Consider the following 24096-nt stretch of genomic DNA (forward strand, 5'->3'; position numbering starts at 1 on the left):
ATCTTTTAGCCTACTAAGAGAGGTTTTTAGTAAAATACTAAGGAAGTTGGATAATTAGTAATATCTGGGGCTTTCAAAAATGAAAATAATTATATAGCTAAGTATTTGTGAAATGTATTAAATGTACGCTGCTGCTGCTGCTGCTGCTGCTAACTCTATGCGACCCCATAGATGGTAGCCCACCAGGCTCCCCCATCCCTGGGATTCTCCAGGCAAGAACACTGGAGTGGTTGCCATTTCCTCCTCCAATGCATGAAAGTGAAAAGTGAAAGTGAAGTTGCTCAGTCGTGTCCGACTCTTAGCGACCCCATGGACTGCAGCCTACCAGGCTCCTCCATCCATGTGATTTTCCAGGCAACAATACTGGAGTGGGGTGCCATTACCTTCTCCGACTAAATGCATAACCAACTATAAAACATTAAGTGAATTAGCTCAACTAAATTTTAAAGTATTCTTTAAAATGTCTTTATAGAGGTAGAACATTTCTGTTCTTATTCAGAGCTACTGTATGGATGTGAGTCATTTATGTAGATACTTTTTGCAGTAAAATTGTAGAAAATGCCTTTGATATGCAGGAAAAAAAGGATTTTATATCTAAGGAAATGTAGACTACAAATTATGATATTAAAAAGTAGTTAATTTTAAAATAAAATATGGTATTGGTATTATTCTTTAAAATGGATTAAAAAAATTTTTTTTTCATTAATCAACATAACCTTGTGTGGATTTCAGCCAATATGGCTGAAATTTTTCCAGTTCCACTATTTTTACAGCTGACAAAATGAAGTAAAAGTGCTAGGTATAACACAACATGCTGCTGCTGCTGCTGCTAAGTTGCTTCAGTCGTGTCCAACTCTGTGAGACCCCATAGACGGCAGCCCGCCAGGCTTCCCCATCCCTGGGATTCTCCAGGCAAGAACACTGGAGTGGGTTGCCATTTCCTTCTTCAATGCATGAAAGTGACAAGTGAAAGTGAAGTCGCTCAGTCATGTCCGACTCTTCGCGACCCCATGGACTGCAGCCCACCTGGCTCCTCTGTCCATGGGATTTTCTAGGCAAAAGTACCAGAGTGGGGTGCCATTGCCTTCTCTGATAACACAACATAGAGGACTATAAACGGTAGACTGTAAAGGAGAACAGCCTACGGACTTTAGGATTTAAGAAAAATTCATGGGGTGGACACTCCAGTGCTCTTGCCCTGAGAGTCCCATGGATGGAGGAGCCTGGTAGGCTGCAGTCCATGGGGTCACTGGGAGTCAGACACGACTGAATGACTTCACTTTCACTTTTCACTTTCATGCATTGGAGAAGGAAATGGCAACCCACTCCAGTGTTCTTGCCTGGAGAATCCCAGGGTTGGGGGAACCTGGAGGGCTGCAATCTATGGGGTTGCACAGAGTCGGACACTACTGAAGCAACTTAGCAGCAGCAGCAGCAGCATGGGGTGGAATATCCTAGTTTCTATATACACTGAGCACAGTTTGGCAAAAGCTTCCAATCCAGATTTGCAAAAAGGTAGAGACAAAAGGAACTTCAAAAGAAGTCAGTTCTTCTTAGTCACAAGACTCAAAAATGGTATCCTAACAACAAAAACTCTTGTCAATACTGTAAGACTGCTACATATGAATGAGTTCCATTCTAATGGCAAGTTATTAAGTCCTATTTGTTGTAAGGCTGACAAAGTTAATCTATGTACCCAAATAACAATTTTTTTTTAAATTTCTTGAAGAAATTTAGAGATACCACAGGAACATTTCATGCAAATATAGACACAACAAAGGACAGAAATGGTATGGACCTAACAGAAGCCGAAGATATTAAGAAGAGGTGGCAAGAATACACAGAATTATACAAAAAAGATCTTAATGACTTGGCTAACCACTGGTGTGATCACTCTCCTAAAGCCAGACATCCTAGAATGCAAATCAAGTGGGGTTTAGGAAGCATCACTATGAAAAAGACTAGTGGAGGTGATGGAATTCCAGCTGATCTATTTCAAATTCTAAAATGTGATATTGTGAAAGTGCTGCACTCAATATGCCAGCAAATTTGGAAAACTCAGCAGTGGCCACAGGACTGGAAAATAGTTTTCATTCCAATCCCAAAGAAGGACAGTGCCAAACAATGTTCAAAGTACCAAATAATTGCACTTATTTCACAAGTTAGCAAAGTGATGCTCAAAATTCTTCAAATTATGCTTCAAAACTATGTTAACTGAGAAATTCCAGAAGTCCAAGCTATATTTAGAAAAGGCAGAAAAACCAGAGATCGAATTGCCAAATCTGTTGGATCATAGAAAAAGCTAGAAAATTACAGGAAAAAAAAAAAAATCTACTCCTGTTTCATTGACTACAATAAGGCCTTTAACTGTGTAGATCACAACAAACTATGGAAAATTCTTAAAGAGATGGGAATACCAGAGCACCTTATCTGCCTCCAGAAAAACCTGTATGCAGATCACAAAGCAACAGTCAGAACCAGACATGGAATAACAGGCTGATCCCAAACTGGGAAAGAAGTACATCAAGGCTATATATTGTCACCCTGCTTATCTAAATTATATGCAGAGTACATCATGTGAAATGCCAGCATGGATGAATTACAAGCTGGAATCAAGGTTGCTGGGGAAAATATCAGTAAGCTCACATATGCAGTGACACCACTCTTATGGCAGAAAACAAAGAATAAATTAAAAAGCCTCTTTTTGAAGGTGAAGGAGGAGAGTGAAAAAGCTGGCTCAAAACTCAACATTCAAAATACCAAGATCATAGCATCTGGTCCCATCACTTCATGGTGCATAGATGAGAAAACAATGAAAACAGTGTCAGATTTTATTTTCTCAGGCTCCAAAATCAATGCAGATGGTGACTGCCACCTTGAAATTAAAAGACACTTTCTCCTTGGAAGAAAAGTCATGACAAACCTAGAAGGCATATTAAAAAGCAGAGACATCACTTTGCCTACAAAGGTGCATATAGTCAAAGCTATTGCTTTTCCAGTAGTCATGTACAGATGAGAGAGTTTGTACAAAAAGAAGACTGGGCACTGAAGAACTGAGGCTTTCAAACTGTTGTGCTGGAAAAGACTCTTGAAAGTCCCTTGGACAGCAAGGAGATCAAACCAGTCAATCCTAAAAGAAATCAACTCTGAATATTCATTGGAAGGACTGATGCTAAAGCTCCAATACTTTGACCACCTGATGCAAAAAGAGGACTCATTGGAAAATGCTGATGCTGGGAAAGATTGAGGGCAGGAGGAGAAAGGGACAATAGAGGATGTGATATTTGGATGGCATCATCAACTCAATGAACATGAGTTTGAGCAAACTCCAGTAGTTGGTAAAGGACAGGGAAGCCTAGCATGCTGCAGTCCATAGTGTTGCAAAGAGTGGGACCGAACTGAGTCTCCCACATTGCAAGCCATTCTTTCCCAGCTAAGCCATAAGGGAAGCCTAAAAATACTGGAGTGGGTAGCCTATCCCTTTTCCCGGGGATCCCCTCTACCCAGGAATTGAGCCAGGGTTGCCTGCATTGCAAGCGGATTCTTTACCAACTGAGCTATGAGGGAATCCTGTACTAATTAAAAAGGATGGTAGCAATTAATACACAAAGGGCTTCCCTTATGGCTCAGCTGGTAAAGAATCTGCCTGCAATGTGGGTGAACTGGGTTCAATCCCTGGCTTGGGAAAATCCCCTGCAGAAGGGAAAGGCTACCCACTTCAGTATTCTGTCCTGGAGAATTCCATGGATTATATAGTCCACAGGGTTGCAAAGAGTTGGACAGAATTGAGCAGCTTTCACTTTTCACACTTTTTTTCACAGTACCTTTAAAAGTATAGTAGTATTAATACAGTACATACAGGGACTGGCATCGAGAAAACAGGCAAGAATTACTGACTGGAAGAGGGAGAAAGATGGAAGATGGTAGAGCTGAAGGATCATCAGTAATAGGAGACAGAGGGAAAGCTACAGTTTCACCCATGCATGGGGTTGATGGAACATATGTTTGCATCTTTCAGTTCAGTTCAGGTGCTCAGTCATGTCCATTTGCAACCTCATCAACTGAAGCATACCAGCCTTCGCTGTCCATCACCAACTCCCAGAGCTTTCTCAAATCATGTCCACCAAGTCAGTGATGCCATCCAACCATCTCATTTTCTGTCATTCCCTTCTCCTGCCTTCCAACATCAGGGTATTTTCTAAGGAGTCATTTTTTTCACATAAGATGGCCAAAGTATTGGAGCATCAGTCCTTCTGATGAACATTCAGGAGTGATTTCCTTTAGGATTGACTGGCTTGATCTCCTTGCAGTCAAAGGGACTCTCAAGAGTCTTATCCAATATCACAGTTCAAAATCATCAGTTCTTTGGTACTCATCTTCCTTTATGGTCCAGTTCTCACATCCATACATGACTACTGGAAAAACCATAGCTTTGACTATATGGACCCTTGTTGGCAAAGTGATGTCTCTGCTTTTTAATATGCTGTCTGGGCTTTTCATAGCTTTTCTTCAAAGGAGCAAGCATCATTTAATTTAATGGCTGCAGCCACCATCTGCCATGATGTTGGAGACCAACAATATGAAGTCTGTCACTGTTTCCATTGTTTCCTCATCTAAACACCATGAAATGATGGGACTGAATGCCAAGATCTTAGTTTTTTGAATGTTGAGGTTGCATCTTTGAATATCTGCACCTTGAAGCTTCCTATGTATGGAACTTACTGGACTTTCCCTACTCCAATAAAGCACCAGTAAGACAACCAACACTCCTCTCCCAGTGGTTTCAGTGAGGCTGAGAGGGTAAGTAAACTTTTATCCCAATTTGATGGCTAATGAGTCAGGTGGCCTTACAGATATACCCTCATCCTATGTTATCAGTGGGGCCAAGCAGGAAGCTTATCTTCTTCTATCCTCTCCAGGCAGAAACTGACAATACTCCGGTTCCCCTGTCAAAGATAGTGTCAGGGACTTCCCTGGTGGTCCAGCGGTTAAGACTCCATGCTCCCAATGCAGGAGGCACAGATTTGATCCCTGGGAAGAAAGATTCCACATGCTACACAGTGTGACCAAAAAACAAGGATAGAGTTAGTTTTGTTGAAGACAGTTGATCTTCCAATACTTGCTTAGTTGAAGTAAGTAGTTCTTCAGATTCCTTTGCCAGGATAGTGCCAGTGGGGTCCACTGGAGATTTTAACCCCTGTGCCACCCATCCTCAATCCGGAAATAATAAAACTTAGTGGACCAGGATGATGAAGGGCCAGGCACCACTCTACTTCACCAGTACCCCACTGGTGTCAGAAGACTCCAGTGGGAAGCTGAGATTCCACATTCATTTGACATCAAAAAAGAATGAAATGTTGTGATGTGGGCTAGTTGGACTGCAGTTATATTCATGCCTTACCTTAGTGTCAAAAGGGCCCAGTGGGACCCAGTAGAGCTACTACCCCAATCCTGTAGTAATAAAGCATTGTGTACAGGTGGCAAATAAACACATGAAAGATATCTGTCATCACTTGCCATTAAAGAAACACAAGTTGAAACCACAATGAATCATCACTAAAAACATATCATGATGGCTAAGTGTTAAAAGTGTTGTCAACACCAAATTCTGGCAAGATTGAAGAGAAACTGGATCACTCAAACATTGTTGGTATAGAAATGCAAAATATTATAGCCCACTGTGGAAAAGAGTGTAAGAGTATCTTATAAAACTAAAAATGTACTTACCATAAAATCAAGTAATTGTGCTCTGGGACATTTATTCCAAAGAAATGAAAGCTTATGCCCACACAAAATCCTGTACACAAATGTACATAGAAGCTTTATTTGAAGTAGACAAACTGGAAAAAATCAAAATGTCCTTCAGTTGGGTGAGTGAGTGAACAATCTATCATACATCTCTAACATAAGAAACAATTCAGGAGTAAAAACTGTTTCTATAAGAAACAGTTTGGATGGATCCAAAGAAAAATATCCTGAGTGAAGGCAGAATCTCAAAAATTTGCCTATATGTGATTCCGTTCATGTCCACTTCTTAAAAATAACAAGATTGTAAAGACAAAGAATAGATTAGTGATTGCTGAAGATTAAGGAAGGAGGGCAGAAGTGATGTGGCTGTGACTGTGAAAGGACAACACAAACCATATTTGGGATTATTCTGTGTGTTGACTGTGATGGTGGTCACACAAATACTTATGTGTTAAAACTGCATAGAACTAAATACATATACACACAAAGACACTCACACATTTGCATGTAAAACTAATGGAATCTGAGTAAAGTGGATGGATTGTATCAACCTTAGTTTCTTGGTTGTGGTGTTTTACTGTACTAATGCAAGGTGTTACACTGGGGGCACTAAGAAAGGGATATATGGAATTTCTCTTGCAATTGTATTTCTTACAATAGCATATGAATACAGTAAAACAGAAACAAGAAAACTTGTGGTTGATTGTACGTTTATTTTATAGATATGAAATTAGATTTTTTCTTCTTTAACTGTAAATGGGGTATCTAGAATTTGTCAACTTCTAAGTAACTTTCTACTACATTATTTTCCTCACTTGTGATATGTGGGTAATAGTTATAAGATATATAGAGTTGTATCTCATAAATAGAACACACACAAAAATGTTAGTTATTATTGTTTTTTCTATTGCCAAGAGCTATGCATAGCACTTGGAGAAGGCAATGGAAACCCACTCCAGTACTCTTGCCTAAAAAATCCCATGGCCAGAGGAGCCTGGTAGACTGCAGTCCATGTGGTCGCTAAGAGTCGGACACAACTGAGCAATTTCACGTTCAGTTTTCACTTTCATGCGTTGGAAAAGGAAATGGCAACCCATTCCAGTGTTCTTGCCTGGAGAATCCCAGGGATTGGGGAGCCTGGTGGGCTGCTGTCTATGGGGTCACACAGAGTCAGACACAAGTGAAGCAACTTAGCAGCAGTAGCAGCAGCATGCATAGCATTGGTTTTACAGAACTTTAATGCTTTATATTTTGCATTACTACAATTCAGAATAATAACTAATATGTAATAGACATCGAGTGTACATCCATCGGAAGCAAATGTATGAAGGAAAACATGTTATTTCATTTTTTTTTTCTTTTTTGGAGTCCCCTAGAATAAATCCTTAGAGCCTCTGACTTAACCCCTTTAGATTATGACTTTCTGTTAAATTATGAAATATATATTTTATTCTGTTGTTGAATACTATATGCTGGACTCATTTTAGTCCAATACTTAGAATTGTAGAAACATATGAAAGTGAAAGTGAAGTCGCTCAGTCGTGTCCGACTCTTTGCGACTCCATGGACTGTGGCCTATCAGGATTTTCCAGGCAAGAGTGCTGGAGTGGATTGCCATTTCCTTCTCCAGGGGATCTTCCCAACCCAGGAATTGAACCCGGGTCTCCCTCATTGCAGGCAGACGCTTTACCGCATGCATATACATTCTACAGCTGTATCTTTAGTATCGATTTATGAATTAAATCCTGTTTTGTCTCTCAATATGTTATGCTTGATAGTTTTAAGATTGAACAAGGACTTCTGAACTCTTTGTAAAGGCAATTTAATTTACATATCAATTCATTCTGAGCATCTAGTGAATGTCAGTTGATTTAAAAGAATGCACTTACTGCAGTTGTCCCCAAATTGCTTTAAGATAAATACTACTATTTACATTTGACAATTGAGAAATGTGATATACAGAACAGTAAAATAATTAGTGCAATTTCCATACTAAAAAAAGACAGAGGCTGGATAAAACCACTGGTGTCCTGGTAAATTTTTAATAGCCAGCTGCCTAGGGTGGGAGTAGGGGTGGAACTGGGAAATATCCCTGATTTTATAGCATTTGCTGACTGCCCTGCTGCAGATACTCTCATGACAGATTTCAGGCTACCTCATTGAATTGATACTTTCTGCTGCCTTCAGTGTAATAATCAAATTCTTCATAACTGGCCCTAACATAGAGTTATTTTGCTACGTAACTTTTAAAGTCATGAACAAATTCGAGTCTACAGTCTCATAATTTTTGCCTCAGAATGTGGAGAGACTTACCACATGATGATTTCCACTTTGTTTATTTTTAATACAATTGAATGCACTCACAGTTGAAAATAAATTTGGATCGCTGTTGTATAAGTAGTTTAGAGAGTCAAGTAAAACTTTTCAATTTTATTTTCCTTTTTATGTTGTGCTTAATTTTCAACATTAGGCTGGTTAAATATATGTTCTTTATGAAGAAAAGAGATCACTCAAAGGTTCCAAGAAGCACTAATGAAACAAGTGGGCCAACATTTTCAATTAGTCAATCTTATTGTAGTAATTTAATATTTACCTCTTTCTGAATAGGTCTATAAAAGTTTGTTACCTATTAAGGTGTCTTCTTTCAAAACGATTGCCAAGGGCTATATAAAAGACATAAAACCAATGGGACATTTATTTATATTGAAAACAATCTCAGCTAAATAATTAACACCTGTTTCACATTCTGCAAACAAAGTTTGCCTATTTCTTTTATTACATTTAAAAATTACAGATAATCATAGGAATTTGTAAATAAGAATAAAATTTTGCTTGAGGAGAGCTTAATATTTTTTTCAACTAAGGCAACTTTTTTGGAGTAGTGATACAGTTCCATCTCCATAACACAACTGTGGTTTTCTGTCAGCATTGTATGGAATTCAGAGAAAGAAAGATGAAGTAAATGTGGCAAAATTGTGAACCTAGATGAAGAATTCTTGGGTTGCCGTTATACAATATTTGCAACTTTCTAAGTTTAATTTTTTCAAAGTACAGTTCCCTTGCAAATGGAATATAAATGATGTTACAACATGCTTCTGCTGTTTGTTTGGCCCTAAATCTAGCCTACTGTAATGTGTTGGTAGTAGGTTAAGGTCAGGCATGAGATAGGCAAAACTAAAGAAATTTGGGCATAGCTAATCTAGCAATTTATTCACACAAATCAGAGTAGAAGTTTCTGGGTCAGACACATAAGTAATTTATCAGTGTAAAATGTGTGATAAATTGGGGAATTAAAATGGAATTGACAAAAACTAATGAATCCAGGCAAAGTTAGTTGTTAATCAGACCAGAGAGAACTAGGCTCCTCATAGAGCAAGTAGGAACCCCTGGAAGGACCTCAGGAGGTTCAGGAGCTCTCACTTCCAGTCATTACACTACCCCCATGCCTAGTTGCAATTTTGTTACTTGGGGATGTATTTTTAGAATGTAAGAGTGATTAACTTCTCTAAACATCAATTTCCACATCAGATAAATAAGAATAGCAATATTTAATTAAATGAATTCTGGGAAGATCAAAAAAAAAAATGATATGCTCACGATCCACCAGAGACTGTAGGCTACTAGAAGAGAACATGTTACATTGAGATAATCTCTGAAAGTCTCAGCACTGCATATAGGGAAAACCCAATAAGATTTAGGTTTCCAAATCCCTTAAATATAAGATAGTTTCAAAAGGATGTTTTATACTTTAGAATCTGAACTATAGTTTTATGTTGCCTAAATTTTTATTTCTTGTTTTTATTCTTAGAAAAGTTCAGAAGCAAAATCTTGGAGTTTAAAAATAAGTCAAAATGTTTATGGAAGATTTAGGGGAAATCATCATGTCTCTAACCTTTAAAGATCTATTTTCAATATGAGATGATAGACAAATGATCTATCAGCATATGTGCAAGGACTTCCATTTTTATAATATTACTGTTTAAAATACTTTGCATATTCAAGTCAGATATTAATATAGCTTGAATATATTAACTTTTCTCTTGGGCTTATTGTACTAAACTGTTGCCAACTTGGAAAATGAAAAGTAAAGTAATCACTTATAATAATCTATATTCTACAAAGTAAGCAGTAGGATTTATTTTTAATCAATATTTTATCAAGTCCTTAATTCATGTTTGCCCTTATAGGTTATATTTTACTAAAAATAGTATGTTTACAAAATTTTTTATACTTTCTTTTCTCTCTCTGGTCATTATTAATACTAGATTTATCACAGCTTAAGAGTCTCCAGTTAGAGAGTATCCTCTAAACATTTCTCTATATCAGGATAACTGGGAATAGAAGAAAATAAAAAAATAAAGTAATAATACATTTTATTATTTAATAATTATAATTATTTTCTGATAGACTTGTTGATTCCTGAGTGCTTTATAAAAGATTTGTTTACTACAAATATGGAATAGACTTCAAGTAAGAAAATAGGAAGAAAAAATGTATTTTTTTTTAGAAAATTGTAGTTTAGAACAAAAATTCCTGCAGAGTATATTCAGTGAAACTTTCAAGACATTTCAAAAACATGACTAGCTTAAATATTCTGAGGAGGCTTCCCTGGTGGCACTGGGGGTAAAGAACCTGCTTGCCAATGCAGAGGAGACATAAGGGATCTGGCTTGATCCCTGGCTTCAGAAAATCCCCTGGAGGAGGGCCTGTCATCCCACCCCAGTATTCTTGCTTGGAGAATCACATGGACAGGAGAGCCTGGTGGGCTACAGTCCATAGGGTCACAAAGAGTTGGACATGACTAAAGCAACTTAGCATGCATGTGTGCAAAAATTCTGTGAAGTATCAAATTATTGAAGAGTTTTAATTTGTTTTTAATGCTTTCATTTTGTAGGCAATTAATGTGTAAACACTGTATTTTCTAGAGAAAAAGTTGTTTAAAAGTAATTAAGAATGTATTGTATTAAATGGAAATCAAAATCAATAAAAGAAAGACTGACATATGTTTTAAGAAGTCAAAATTGAATGAGATAAATAAGTATGGAAGTCCAATTTTGAAGTGGGTTAGAGAAAGTTATTAAAAAAAAAAAAAAAAAAGCCTTTAACCCTCCATGCAAGATTGTTGACAGATCCCAAACAGATATAAAAATCTTGAGAGAGTAGGGAAGATATACTAGTTTGGCTTTTATCATGCTTTGTTTGTGCAACTGGGGTCAGGATTTTCACACTGGGTAGGGTTGAGTTTTTTTTTTTTTTTTTTGCCCATTTTCCTTAATTACCATTCTGCTATTTAAAATTAATCAACTCAAATGACAAGTGCTCAGACCAGAAGCCACCTAGGGTTGAGTTATTTGAACTTTATGTCAATGGAGCATGGAATCTTCTTATTGGTTTGCCTAGATGTGGGGCAAGAGGAAAGCTACAGGGAAGGTTCTATAAACTTGTCAGCAAACATCAAATATAAAATCAAACTTTTTATTAAAAATCTATCTTTGATAATTAGGCTGATGACTGAAATGGAACATGTCTAATTAAATTGAACTTGTTTAAATAAGCCTTATTGCTCTTATATTTATACTTATACGCAGAGTACATCATGCAAAATTTTGGGCTGGATGGTCAATACTGAAATAATATTGAATATGTTTTTTACAGCCAAAGATAGAAAAGCTCTATACAGTCAGCAAAAACAAGACCTGGAGCTGATTGTGACTCAGATCATGAACTCCTTATTGCAAAATTCAGGCTTAAAATGAAGAGAGTAGGGAATAGCACTAGGTCATTCAGGTATGACCAAAATCAAATCCCTTATGATTATACAGTAGAGGGGATGAATAAACAGAGTACCTGAAGAAGTATGGATGAAGGTTTATATATTGCACCAGAAGCAGTGACCAAAACCATCCAAAAGAAAAAGAAATGCAAGAAGGCAAAGTGTTTGTCTAAGGAGGCTTTACAAATAGCTGAGTAAAGAAGAGAAGCTAAAGGCAAACAAAAAAGAGAAAGATATACTCAACTGAATGTTGAGTTCCAAAGAACAGGAAACATAGATAAGAAAGCCTCCTTAAAGAAACAGTACAGAAAAACAGTGAAAAACAATAGAATGGGAAAGACTAGAGATCTCTTTAAAAAAATGGGAAATATCAAAGGAAAATTTCATGGTATGATGGGCATGATAAAGATTAAGGACCTAACTGAAAGAGATGTTAAGAAATGGCAAGAATACACAGAAGTAAGAAACACAAAAGGTCTTCATGACTCAGATAACCATAATCAGGCAGAGCTTGACATCCTGGAGTGTGAAGTTAAGTGGGCCTCAGGAAGTTTTACTACAAGTAAAAGTGCTGTATATCTGAGATATTTCATGTCTTAAAAGATGATGCTGTTAACCTGCTGCACTCAATATATCAGCCAATTTGCAAAACTCAGCAATAGCACAGGACTGGAAAATGCCAGCTTTCATTCTAATCCCCAAGAAGGACAATGCCAAGAATGTTCAAACTATCATACAGTAGTGCTAATTTCATATGCAAGCAAGGTTACACTCAAAATCCTTCAAGTTAGGCTTCAGCAGTACATGAGCTGACAACTTAAAGATGTACAAACTGGGTTTAGAAAAGTCATAGGAACCAGAGATAAAATTGTCAACATCTGTTGGATCATAAAAAAGCAAGGGGATTCCAGAAAAACATCTACTTCTGCTTCATTGACTACAATAAAGCCTTTGGCTGTGTGGATCGCAATAAACTGTGGAAAATTCTTAGAGAGATGAAAGTACTAGACCACCTTACCTGTATCATAAGTAACCTATGTGTTGGTCAAGAAACAATACTTAGAACCGGACATGGAACAACAGAGTGGTTCCAAATTGGGAAAGGAGTACGACAAAGCAATATATTATCACCCTGCTTATTTAACTTATATGCAGAGTACATCATGTGAAATTCTGGGCTGGATGAATAGAAAACTGGAATCAAGATTTTTGGGAGAGATATCAATAATCTCAGATATGCAGATGACACCACCCTTACAGCAGAAAGGGAAGAGGAACTAAAGAGTCTCTTGATGAAGGTGTAAGAGGAGAGTGAGAAAGTTGGACTGAAACTCAATATTCAAAAAGCTAAGATCAGAGCATCCAGTCCCATCACGTCCTAACAAATAGATGGGGAAACAATGGAAACAGTGACAGGTTTTATTTTATTGGGCTCCAAAATCACTGCAGATGGTGACTGCAGCCATGAAATTAAAAGATACTTGCTCCTTGGAAGGAAAGCTAGGACCAACCTAGACAGCATATTAAAAAGCAGAGACTTAATTTGCCACAAATGTCCATCTATTAAATGCTATAGTTTTTCCAGTAGTCATGTATGAATTTGAGAGTTGGACCATAAAAATGTTGAGCACCGAATAATTGATGCTTTTGAACTGTGGGTTGGAGAAGACTCTTAAGAGTTCCTTGGACTGCAAGGAGATCCAACCAGTCCATCCTCAAGGAAATTAGTCATGAATATTCTTTGGAAGTACTGATGCTGAAGCTGAAACTCCAATACTTTGACCACCTGATGCAAAGAACTGACTGTTTAGAAAAGATTCTGATTCTGGGAAAGATTAGAGGCAGGAGGAGAAGGGGACAGCAGAGGATGAATTGGTTGGATGGCATCACTGACTCCATGGAATTGAGTTTGAGCAAGCTTCGGAAGTTGGTGATGGACAGGGAAGCCTGGCAGGCTGCAGTCCATGGGGTTGCAAAGAGTCGGACACGACTGACTGACTGAACTGAACTGAACTGAATGGTGACCTTCTTGGAAGGAAAGTTATGACCAACCTAGATAGCATATTCAAAAGCAGAGACATTCCGTTGCCAACAAAGGTCCCGTCTAGTCAAGGCTATGGTTTTTCCTGTGGTCATGTATGGATGTGAGAGTTGGACTGTGAAGAAGGCTGAGTGCCGAAGAATTGATGCTTTTGAACTGTGGTGTTGGAGAAGACTCTTGAGAGTCCCTTGGACTGCCATGAGATCCAACCAGTCCATTCTGAAGGAGATCAGCCCTGGGATTTCTTTGGAAGGAATGATGCTAAAACTGAAACTCCAGTACTTTGGCCACCTCATGCGAAGAGTTGACTCATTGGAAAAGACTCTGATGCTGGGAGGGATTGGGGGCAGGAGGAGAAGGGGACGACAAAGGATGAGATGGCTGGATGGCATCACTGACTCGATGGACGTGAGTCTGGGTGAACTCCGGGAGTTGGTGATGGACAGGGAGGCCTGGCGTGCTGCGATTCATGGGGTAGCAAAAAGTCGGACACTGCTGAGCGACTGAACTGAACTGAACTGAAGAGGGCTTATGCCGGGGCCGGGGGAGGGGCTTCCAAGACTGCTGCTGCCAGTGCCCCCATCCCTGTGGTTAGACCCTGTTGACTTACCCTTCACAGGACATCCTCCAGCACCACCAGTTAGTTTTGTATCTGTCTCCTATGGGGTCACTGCTCCTTTCCTCTGAGTCTTGGTATGCACAAAATTTTGTTTGTGCCCTTTGAGTCTGGAGTATCTGTTTGCTCTAGTCCTATGGAAGTCCTCTATTCAAATCCCGCTAGACTTTAAGGTCAGATTACCTGTGGATTCCCAATCCCTTTATCAGATTCCCAAGCTGGTAAGCCTAACATGTGGCTCAGAATCTTCACAAGACTGGAAGAACTTCTTTGGCGTTATTGTTCTACAGTTTGTGGGTCACCTACCCAGCAGAAGGAGATTTGATTTTAGCATGATTGCACCCCTCCTACTTACTGTCTTGCTGTGGCTTCTTCTTTGTCTTTGAACATTGGGGAATCTTTCTTTGGTGGGTTCCAGCCTCTTCCTGTCAATGGGTGTTCAACAATTAGTTACGATTTCATGCTGTCACAGGAGGAGATGATCACATCTCCTTCTACTCCACCATCTTCAGCTGGAAGTCTCTAAATACTGTTTTTCTATAGTCAGTCATTATTATTATATTATATCTAATATTCTTCATAGAGATAAATCGTATAGCTCCAGGTTGCATCTATTGTATTTTAAATATGTGTACCTTTGCCTCTATAAGTGGAATTTAAATAAGTTAATATAGATTTAAAGCAAATACTAGTCATGATAGATTTACGTTTTTTGATATAACAGCTTATACAAATATAAATGATAGCCTATTTGTTCCACAAAGGGACTATAAACATCCTAATGGATGGAAGTAAGCTACCAATTTCTTCCTTTTATAATTTTCTTTCAGATATTTACAGTTAAATATTTCAACCAAAAGATCTAGGCATTTGTATCTCTTTAGAGATATCCTTGTAGTGAAGGGGGAAAATTGAATATGTATACTTAGTAGTCATAGTTCTATTATAGACTAAATTTTATTTGTTTTTTAATAACTTAACTAGATACTTTTAGATGGCCTTTCCCAGAACATTCTGAATATATATTTTTTTTCTTACATTCTACTACTTTACCTATTGAGATTTTCATTTTTCAGAAAGGAGTGTGGTCAGCATCTTCTAATTGTGTTTCTGACATTTGATTAAAAAAACAAACCTAATGAATGTTAAAAATGGATTTATCTTAGGAGAAAGAGGAGCATATAATGAAATTAATATTCCACCTCTTATATTTTCAACAAAATTAAATTGAAAAAGATTCTTTCACATTTATTTGCATAAGAAAGTACTATTGTATATGTTAACAACATTTTCAAATAGTGTAAGATTTTTCAATCATTTTGGACATATTAGTTGCGTTTAAAACTAGAAGGAAAAATAAGTGTACTATCTTATGTAAATTCTAACTTAAATAGTTATCTAAAATTAGTTTTTAATGTTTTATATTCAAAACTAGATTGTATTAAACTTTAAAGACTAGTTTTAACTATAGTTACTTTTATTTTATATAAAGGATTATTAATCCTCTTTGCTAACAGAAATGTATTGCAAGTATAGTATGTGTTATATATTATTATACATTACATGTATGTAGTATATGTAAATAATCTATTTTTAAAATAAACCAATTTTCAATTCTCCAAGATATCTAGGTCTACTATACTGTCTAAAAAGCTTAAAAAATACTGAATATAATAGGAACTATAAACAATTATTTTTTACTTTTGCTTATCTAAACCAGAATTTTTACATCACTTAAATGTTATTAATAACTTGATAGAGATCAATGACTACTATATCTCTGTGATGGCTATTAATAATTATGATACAGTAATTAATTTATACATATATGTATTCAATTTAATTGTACATGTATATGTACATAAATTTGCAAATATAAGCTATATACTATATATATCTATATATACATTTTTTACTTTTCTCATGAGTTTACATACTCTGTACTTCTCTGTGATCTCTCTGTGTATTTCATAACTGTAAGTAAATTTTGAAGTCAGAGAAAAAAAATCCCTGTAGGTAGTAATTTGATAAATGGTCTCAATTTAGAGTTAAAATATTATAGTAAACTGTGTGTATGTCTGTGTAACAGAGATATGTATTTGTATTAATTATGGTTAGAAATACCAATTTAATTCAAAAGTAAAAGACTTAAGTCTTTTCTAATTTGATGAGTCAAAACTGAAAATTTGACCTGTGATGGATTCATTTTGATATTTGGCAAAACTAATACAATTATGTAAAGTTTAAAAATAAAATAAAATTAAAATTACAAAAAAAAAAAACCTGAAAATTTATGAACATGCAATCAAAGTGTTTATAATAGTATAAAACAACAAAAACAACTAACTGAGGACTCATGGCATAAAGGAATTTAAGACTAAGTTGTGAATATTTATTTTCCTACCACTGTGGATATTTCAATATAATGATACTCTATGTTATCAGACACGTATAACTGCTGTCTTACAGAAACAGAATCCCTCTTTCAGGTGTTGTGGTCAAATAAGGTTGTTGCATATATTGTCTTCCACCATCTTCTTCACTCTCCCCTCCCCTGACTTAAAAGTACTCATTTCCTCCTCTCTCTTTTTAATGATGGGAGGGGCTGGCTATAATGAAAATACCAGTAATTACTCTCTCAGACCAGTGCTTAAATACTGAGGGTCAACATTTCAAGATTCTTGCTGCAAGAATGAAGCAGTCATGCTAAATGAAGCCTCAAATCATCAAGCCTCAATATCATCTCTATATTTGTTTCTCTAATACACCAAGAGTAATATAAATGTATTACCCTAAAGATTAATTTAACAAAATAAAAGCTGATAAACAGGTCTAGTGTTTTCCCTTTTTTACCTATTGAATCATATAAAATTATTCGTATGCTTTTAAATGAATAGAAACTGGGACCTATCCTTGTAACAGAGCACTTTCAGTTCAGTTCAGTTCAGTTTCTCAGTCATGTCCGATTCTTTGTGATCCCATGGACTGAAGTACGCCAGGCCTCCCTGTCCATCACCAACTCCCAGAGTTTACCCAAACTCATGTCCATTGAGTCAGTGATGATATCTAACCATCTCATCCTCTGTCGTCCCCCTTCTCCTCCTGCCTTCAATCTTTCCCAGCATCAGGGTCTTTTCAAATGAGTCATCTCTTCACATCAGGTGGCCAAAGTATTGGAGTTTCAGCTTCAACATCAGTCTTTCCAATGAACATCCAGGACTGATCTCCTTTAGGATGGACTAGTTGGATCTCCTTGCAGTCCAAGGGACTCTCAAGAGTCTTCTCCAACATCAGAGTTCAAAAGCATGAATTCTTAAGCACTCACCTTTCTTTACAGTCCAACTCTCACATACATAAATGATTACTGGAAAAACCATTGCCTTAACTAGACAGACATTTGTTGGCAAAGTAATGTCTCTGCTTTTGAATATGCTGTTAGGTTGGTCATAATGTTTCTTCCAAGGAGCAAGTGTGTTTTAATTTCATGGCTGCAGTCACCATCTGCAGTGATTTGGGAGCCCTGAAAAATAGTCTTCCATTGTTTCTGCTTTTTGTCCATCTATTTGCCATGAAGTGATGGGACTAGATGCCATGATCTTAATTTTCTGAATGTAGAGTTTTAAGCCAACTTTTTCACTCTCCTCTTTAGCTTTCATGAAGAGGTGCTTTAGTTCTCCTTCACTTTCTGCCATAAAGGTGGTGCCATCTACATATATGAGGTTATTGATATTTCTCCCAGCAATCTTGATTCTAGCTTATGCTTCATCCAGCCCAGCATTTTGCATGATGTACTCTGCATATATGTTAAATAAGCAGTGTGACAATATACGGCCTTGACATACTCCTTACCTGATTTGGAACCAGTCTGTTGTTCCATGACCAGGTCTAACTGACCAGGTCAGCTTCCTGACCTGCTTACAGAATTCACAAGAGGCAGCTCAGGTGGTCTGGTATTCCCATCTCTTGAAGAATTTTCCACAGTTTATTGTGACCCACACAGTCAAAGGCTTTGGCATAGTCAATAAAGCAGAAACAGATGTTTTTTCTGGAACTCTCTTGCTTTTTTGATCATCCAGCCAATGTTGGCAATTTGATCTCTGGTTCCTCTGCCTTTTCTAAAACTGGCTTACACATCTGGAAGTTCACAGTTCATGTATTGCTGAAGCCTGACCCAGGGAATTTTGAGTATTACTTTGGTAAGGTGTGAGATGAGTGCGATTGTGCAGTAGTTTGAGCACTCTTTGGCAATTGCCTTTCTTTGGGATTGGAATGAAAACTGACCTTTTCCAGTCCTGTGGCCACTGCTGAGTTTTCTAGATTTGCTGGCATATTGAGTGCAGCACTTTCACAGCATCATCCTTTAGGATTTGAAATAGCTCAACTGGAATTCCATCACCTCCACAAGCTTTGTTTGCAGTGATGCTTCCTAAGGCCTACTTGATTTCACATTCCAGGATATCTGGCTCTAGGTGAGTGATCACATTATAGTGATTATCTGGGTGAAGGTCTTTTCTATACAGTTCTTCTGTGTCTTCTTGTCATCTTTTCTTAATATCTTCTGCTTCTGTTAGGTCCATACAATTTCTGTCCTTTATTGAGCCCATCTTTGCATTAAATGTTCCCTTGGTATCTCTAATTTTATTGAAGAGATCTCTAGTCTTTCCCATTCTATTATTTTCTTTTATTTCTTTTCATTGATCACTGCAGAAGGCTTTCTTATTTCTCCTTGCTATTCTTTGGATCTCTGCATTCAAATGGGTATATCTTTCCTTTTCTCCTTTGCTTTTCACTTCTCTTATTTTCACAGCTATTTATAAGGCATTCTCAAGCAGCCATTTTGCTTTTTTGTATTTCTCTTTCTTGGGGATGTTCTTGATACCTGTCTCCTGTACAATATCACAAATCTCCATCCATAGTTCATCAGGCACTCTGTCTATCAGATCTAGTCCCTTAAATCTATTTCTTCCTTCCACTGTATAATCATAAGGGATTTGATTTGGGTCATACCTGAATGGTCTAGTGGTTTTCCCTACTTTCTTTAATTTCAGTCTGAATTAGGCAATAAAGAGTTCATGATCTAAGCCACAGTCAGCTCCCGGTCTTGATTTTGCTGACTATATAGAGCTTCTCCATCTTTGGCTGTAAAGAATATAATCAATCTTATTTTGATCTTGGCCATCTGGTGATGTCCATGTAGAGTCTTCTCTTGTGTTGTTAGAAGAGGGTGTTTGCTCTGACCAGGCATTCTGTTGGCAAAACTCTATTAGCCCTTGCCCTGCTTCATTCTGTACTCCAAGGACAAATTTGCCTGTTACTACAGGTATTTCTTGACTTCCTACTTTTGCATTCCAGTACCCTATAGTGAAAAGGACACTTTTTTGGGGTGTTAGTTCTAAAAGTTCTTGTAGGTCTTCATAGAACCATTCAACTTCAGGTTTTTCAGTGTTATTTGTCAGGACATAGACTTGAATTTGGAGAAAGCAATGGCACCCCACTCCAGTACTCTTGCCTGGAGAATCCCATGCATGGAGGAGCCTGGTGGGCTGCAGTCCATGGGGTCGCTAAGAGTTGGACACAACTGAGCGACTTCACTTTCACTTTTCACTTTCATGCTTTGGAGAAGGAAATGGCAACCCACTCCAGTGTTCTTGCCTGGAGAATCCCAGGGACGTGGGAGCCTGGTGGGCTGCCGTGTATGGGGTCACACAGAGTAGGACACGACTGACGCGACTTAGCAGCAGCAGCAGCAGACTTGAATTACCGTGATATTGAATGGTTTGCCTTGAAAATGAACAGATATATTTCTGTCATTTTTAAGATTGCATCCAAGTACTACATTTTGGATTCTTTTTTTGACTATGATGGCTACTCCATTTCTTCTAAGGGATTCCTGCCCATAGTAGTAGATATAATGGGCATCTGAGTTAAATTCACCCATCACAGTCCATTTTAGTTTGCTGATTCCTAGAATGTCGACGTTCACTCTTGTCCTCTCCTATTTGACCACTTCCAATTTGCCTTGATTCGGTGTTGGAGCTGCGAGTGGCTGAGATGAGCTACCCAACATCCAAGGTCAGGAGGGGCGGCTGTGAGGAGATATGCCACGTCAAGGTCAGGAGTAGCGGCTGTGCTTTTCTTGAGCAGCGATGAAGACATACCCAATGTCCAATGTAAGAGAAACCCCAGTAAGACAGTAGGCTCTGAGAGAGGGCATCAGAGGGCAGACAGACTGAAACCACAATCACAGAAAACTAGCCAATCTGATCACATGGATCACAGCCTTGTCTAACTCAATGAAACTAAGCTATGCCATGTAAGGCCACCCAGGACTGATGGGTAATGCTAGAGAGTTCTGACAAAATATGGTTCACTGGAGAAGGGAATGGCAAACCATTTCAGTGTTCTTGCCTTGAAAACCCCATGAACAGTATTAAAAGGCAAAAAGATAGGACACTGAAAGATGAAGTCCCCAGGTTGGTAGGTGCCCAATATGCTACTGGAGATCAGTGGAGAAATAACTCCAGAAAGAATGGAGTGATGGAGCCAAAGCAAAATCAACACCCAGTTGTGGATGTGACTGGTGATAGAAGCAACGTCCGATGCTATAAAGAGAGCATTTTAGGCTACTATATAACATTCCTTAAGAAAATAAAGATATGAATTCTTTAAACATAGCATTTATCTTTAATTTAACAAATTAATTTTTAAATAATTATGATCAAATATTCAATATTGAATTTGATTTTTGCTGAAATTTTATTCTTGTAATAGACATACTTGAACTAAACAAATAAGATATATCATCCTTTTTTATATTTAAATAACATCAAATAAAATCTCTCATAATTGCTTTACATTCAGAATATACACTATTCTCAAGAATCTACATGTATTCAGCCTCAAAATAAAATTATTTTAAAATCAGCTAATTACTTGCCATTGCACTAGTGCACATATTCACAACTCTTTGCTAGAACTTTTTAACACAGTTTTAATTACTTCTGCTTCTTAGAGAATAATGATATGGTGCCAATCTTCCCAGGTGACTCAGTGGTAAAGACTCTACCTGCCAATGCAGAAGGCACAGCAAAGAAGTTTCAACCCCTAGGCCAGGAAGATCCCCTGGAGTAGGAAATGGAAACCCACTCCAGTGTTACAGTCTGGAGAATCCCATGGACAGAGGAGTCGGGCAGGCTACAGTTCATATTTCAAAGAATCAGACACAACTGAGTGACTAAGCATGCACACTGATACATATTGGTTTATAGCAATGTCTCTGATTCAATCTATCACCACGATTCATTCTAATCTTCCATTCTTTTTATCTTTTAACTTCTCTCTGTGACAGTGAGAAGCCTGAATCCCACTGCCCGCCATCCATTTACTTATTTATTCAACCCCAGTAGACAGATAAAATATTTTTAGAGTAGTTAATCATCTCCCCTTGAGAAATGAACTTGAGTACAGTATTTTAAGTTTCTTTAGCTTTTCAATAGGTAATCAAAACACCATTATTCCAAAATTGCTTTGATCAATTCCTACATTACCTTAACCAAGAGATGAAAGTTAATATTATCAATGATGTCATAAAGATAACAATTTCACTTGATATGAAAAGACAAAAAGGGCTTTCCCTCTGATTTTTTTTTTTTCTGAAAATGCAGGCTAAATTTAAACATGAGAAAAACAGAAACAAATCGATTAAGATTAAGGTCACTTTACAGAATACCTGGACAGTACTTCTCAAGACTATGAAGATTATGAAAAGCAAGGAAAGACTAAGAAACAGTCACAGACAAGTGGACACTGGAGAGACATGACAACCAAATTTTGATTTTGTGGATAGGATCCTAGTACAGAAAGAGGATATAATGAAAAACTGAAATCCAGATAAAGATAGAGTTCAGCTAAGAGTAGTATAGCAATGTCAGTTACTCAGTTTTGATGAATGTACAATAGCAATGCAAGATGTTAAGGGTGAAGCTGAGTGAGTGGTATACAGAAACATTCATTGTACTATCTTTGTAAATTTTCTATAAATCTGTAAAAAATCTTATATGATAAAACCATGCAAATTGGTTTCCTTTACCTTTACTCTAAAAATTTTGGTTTGTTTCTTGTCAGATATGTTACATACATTTTGGGTATGTCTGTTTTAGTTTTATAGTGAATTTATGATTTTAAAGTTATTTTTGCAAAGTCATATCTATTTTTGCAATCTTATAGTCTCATTTTCAACTTTCGTAGAAAATTTTCAACTCACTTCTTGTGGCTTAACATTTTTCCTTTTGATTTCTAGGAAATGTCACATAGGACTTTATATAAAGGTTATATTTATTTCATAAGTGTGTGTGTGCTAAGTTGCTTCAGTCCTGTCTGACTCTTTGCAACCCTACGGACCATTGCCTGCCAAACTATTCTGTCCATAGAATTCTCCAGGCATGAATACTGGAGTGGGTTGCCATGCCCTCCTCCAGGGATCTTCCTGACACTGGGATCAAATGCACATCTCTTATGTCTCTTGAATTGGCAGGCAGGTTCTTTACCACTAGTGCCACCAATGTAATACTTTTATTTGGGGAAACTGGCATGTTTTAAAAATATAAATCTATTTATAATCTTTGATTCTCTCAAAGCTTATTTATAATTTGGTTCCTAGGAGAATAATTCCATTTGTCTCAAGCAAAATTTCAATAAAATTCTATCGTACAAAGTATGTATCTATTTTGTGTCAAAATTAATTTTGTTTTGCAGACTGAAAAGAAAGTCCCCATAGTTTCCCTAGATGGAAATCACATTCCCAATGCAGTCATTTTGGATATCTCATGGCTGTGTTGTTTCAGTCAGTATTGACGTAGAGAAGGACTCTCCTGCAACTTTTACCTGGCTTTTGAGACTTATCATGTATTTTTCACTGTGCAAGTTAGAGAGACAGTTACTCCATCAGTGCAGATTACCACAGGTAATGATCCTGCAAGCAGTGTGCTATGCTGTGCTGTGCTGTGCTGTGCTTAGTTGATCAATAGTGTCCAGCTCTTTGAGACCACATGGACTGTAACCCACCCGGATCCTCTATCCATGGAATTCTCCAAGCAAGAATACTGGAGTGTGTTGCCATACCCTCTTCCAGGGGATTTTCCCTGGAAAATCCAGGTTCAAAACCACAGGATCAAACCCAGGTTTCCCACATTGCAGACAAATTCTTTACCATCTGAGCCACCAGGAAAACCCAAGAATACAGGAGTGGGTAGCCTATCCATTCTCTAGGATGTTTTCCCAATCCAGGAATCAAACTGGGGTCTCCTGCATTGCATGTGGATTCTTTATCAGCTGAGCTACCAGGGAAGCCTGCAAGCAGCATAACTTCCCCAAAAGATAAAATTGAAAATAAAGAGGGATGGTATGGGGAGGGAGGTGGGAGGGGGTTCAGGATTGGGAACACGTGTACACCTGCAGCGGATTCATGTTGATGTACGGAAAAACCAATACAATATTGTAAAGTAATTAGCCTCCAATTAAAATTTAAAAAAAGAAATTAAAAAAAGAAAATAAAAAAATTAAGACAATGGAAATATTCAAAAGCAAAAGTGACAATAAGTAACAAAAATCATGAAACCTTATAAGCTATTCATAATCTCCAATATTAGATTAAGCACACATAGTGATGAACAGCAACAACATGTATGTACTAATAGGAGATGGTATACAATTCTCTCCAGGATATGGGTGTGTGTGTTTACAGCCCTCATATTCTATTCTGCTTTCAGGTGAGAAACAGAGGAGAAAGCATGGTAAAAAAAACTTCATATTTGTACATTAACCTACAGACAGAAGAAAATTCTGAGGATTATTAAGGATTTCAGGAAAATAAATTTGTGATAGGAGGACAGAGTAATGAGAAAATGAAAGAAACAGGGA

This window comes from Bos javanicus, chromosome 2 (genome assembly GCF_032452875.1).
Source record: "Bos javanicus breed banteng chromosome 2, ARS-OSU_banteng_1.0, whole genome shotgun sequence".
Taxonomy (NCBI): Eukaryota; Metazoa; Chordata; class Mammalia; order Artiodactyla; family Bovidae; genus Bos; species Bos javanicus.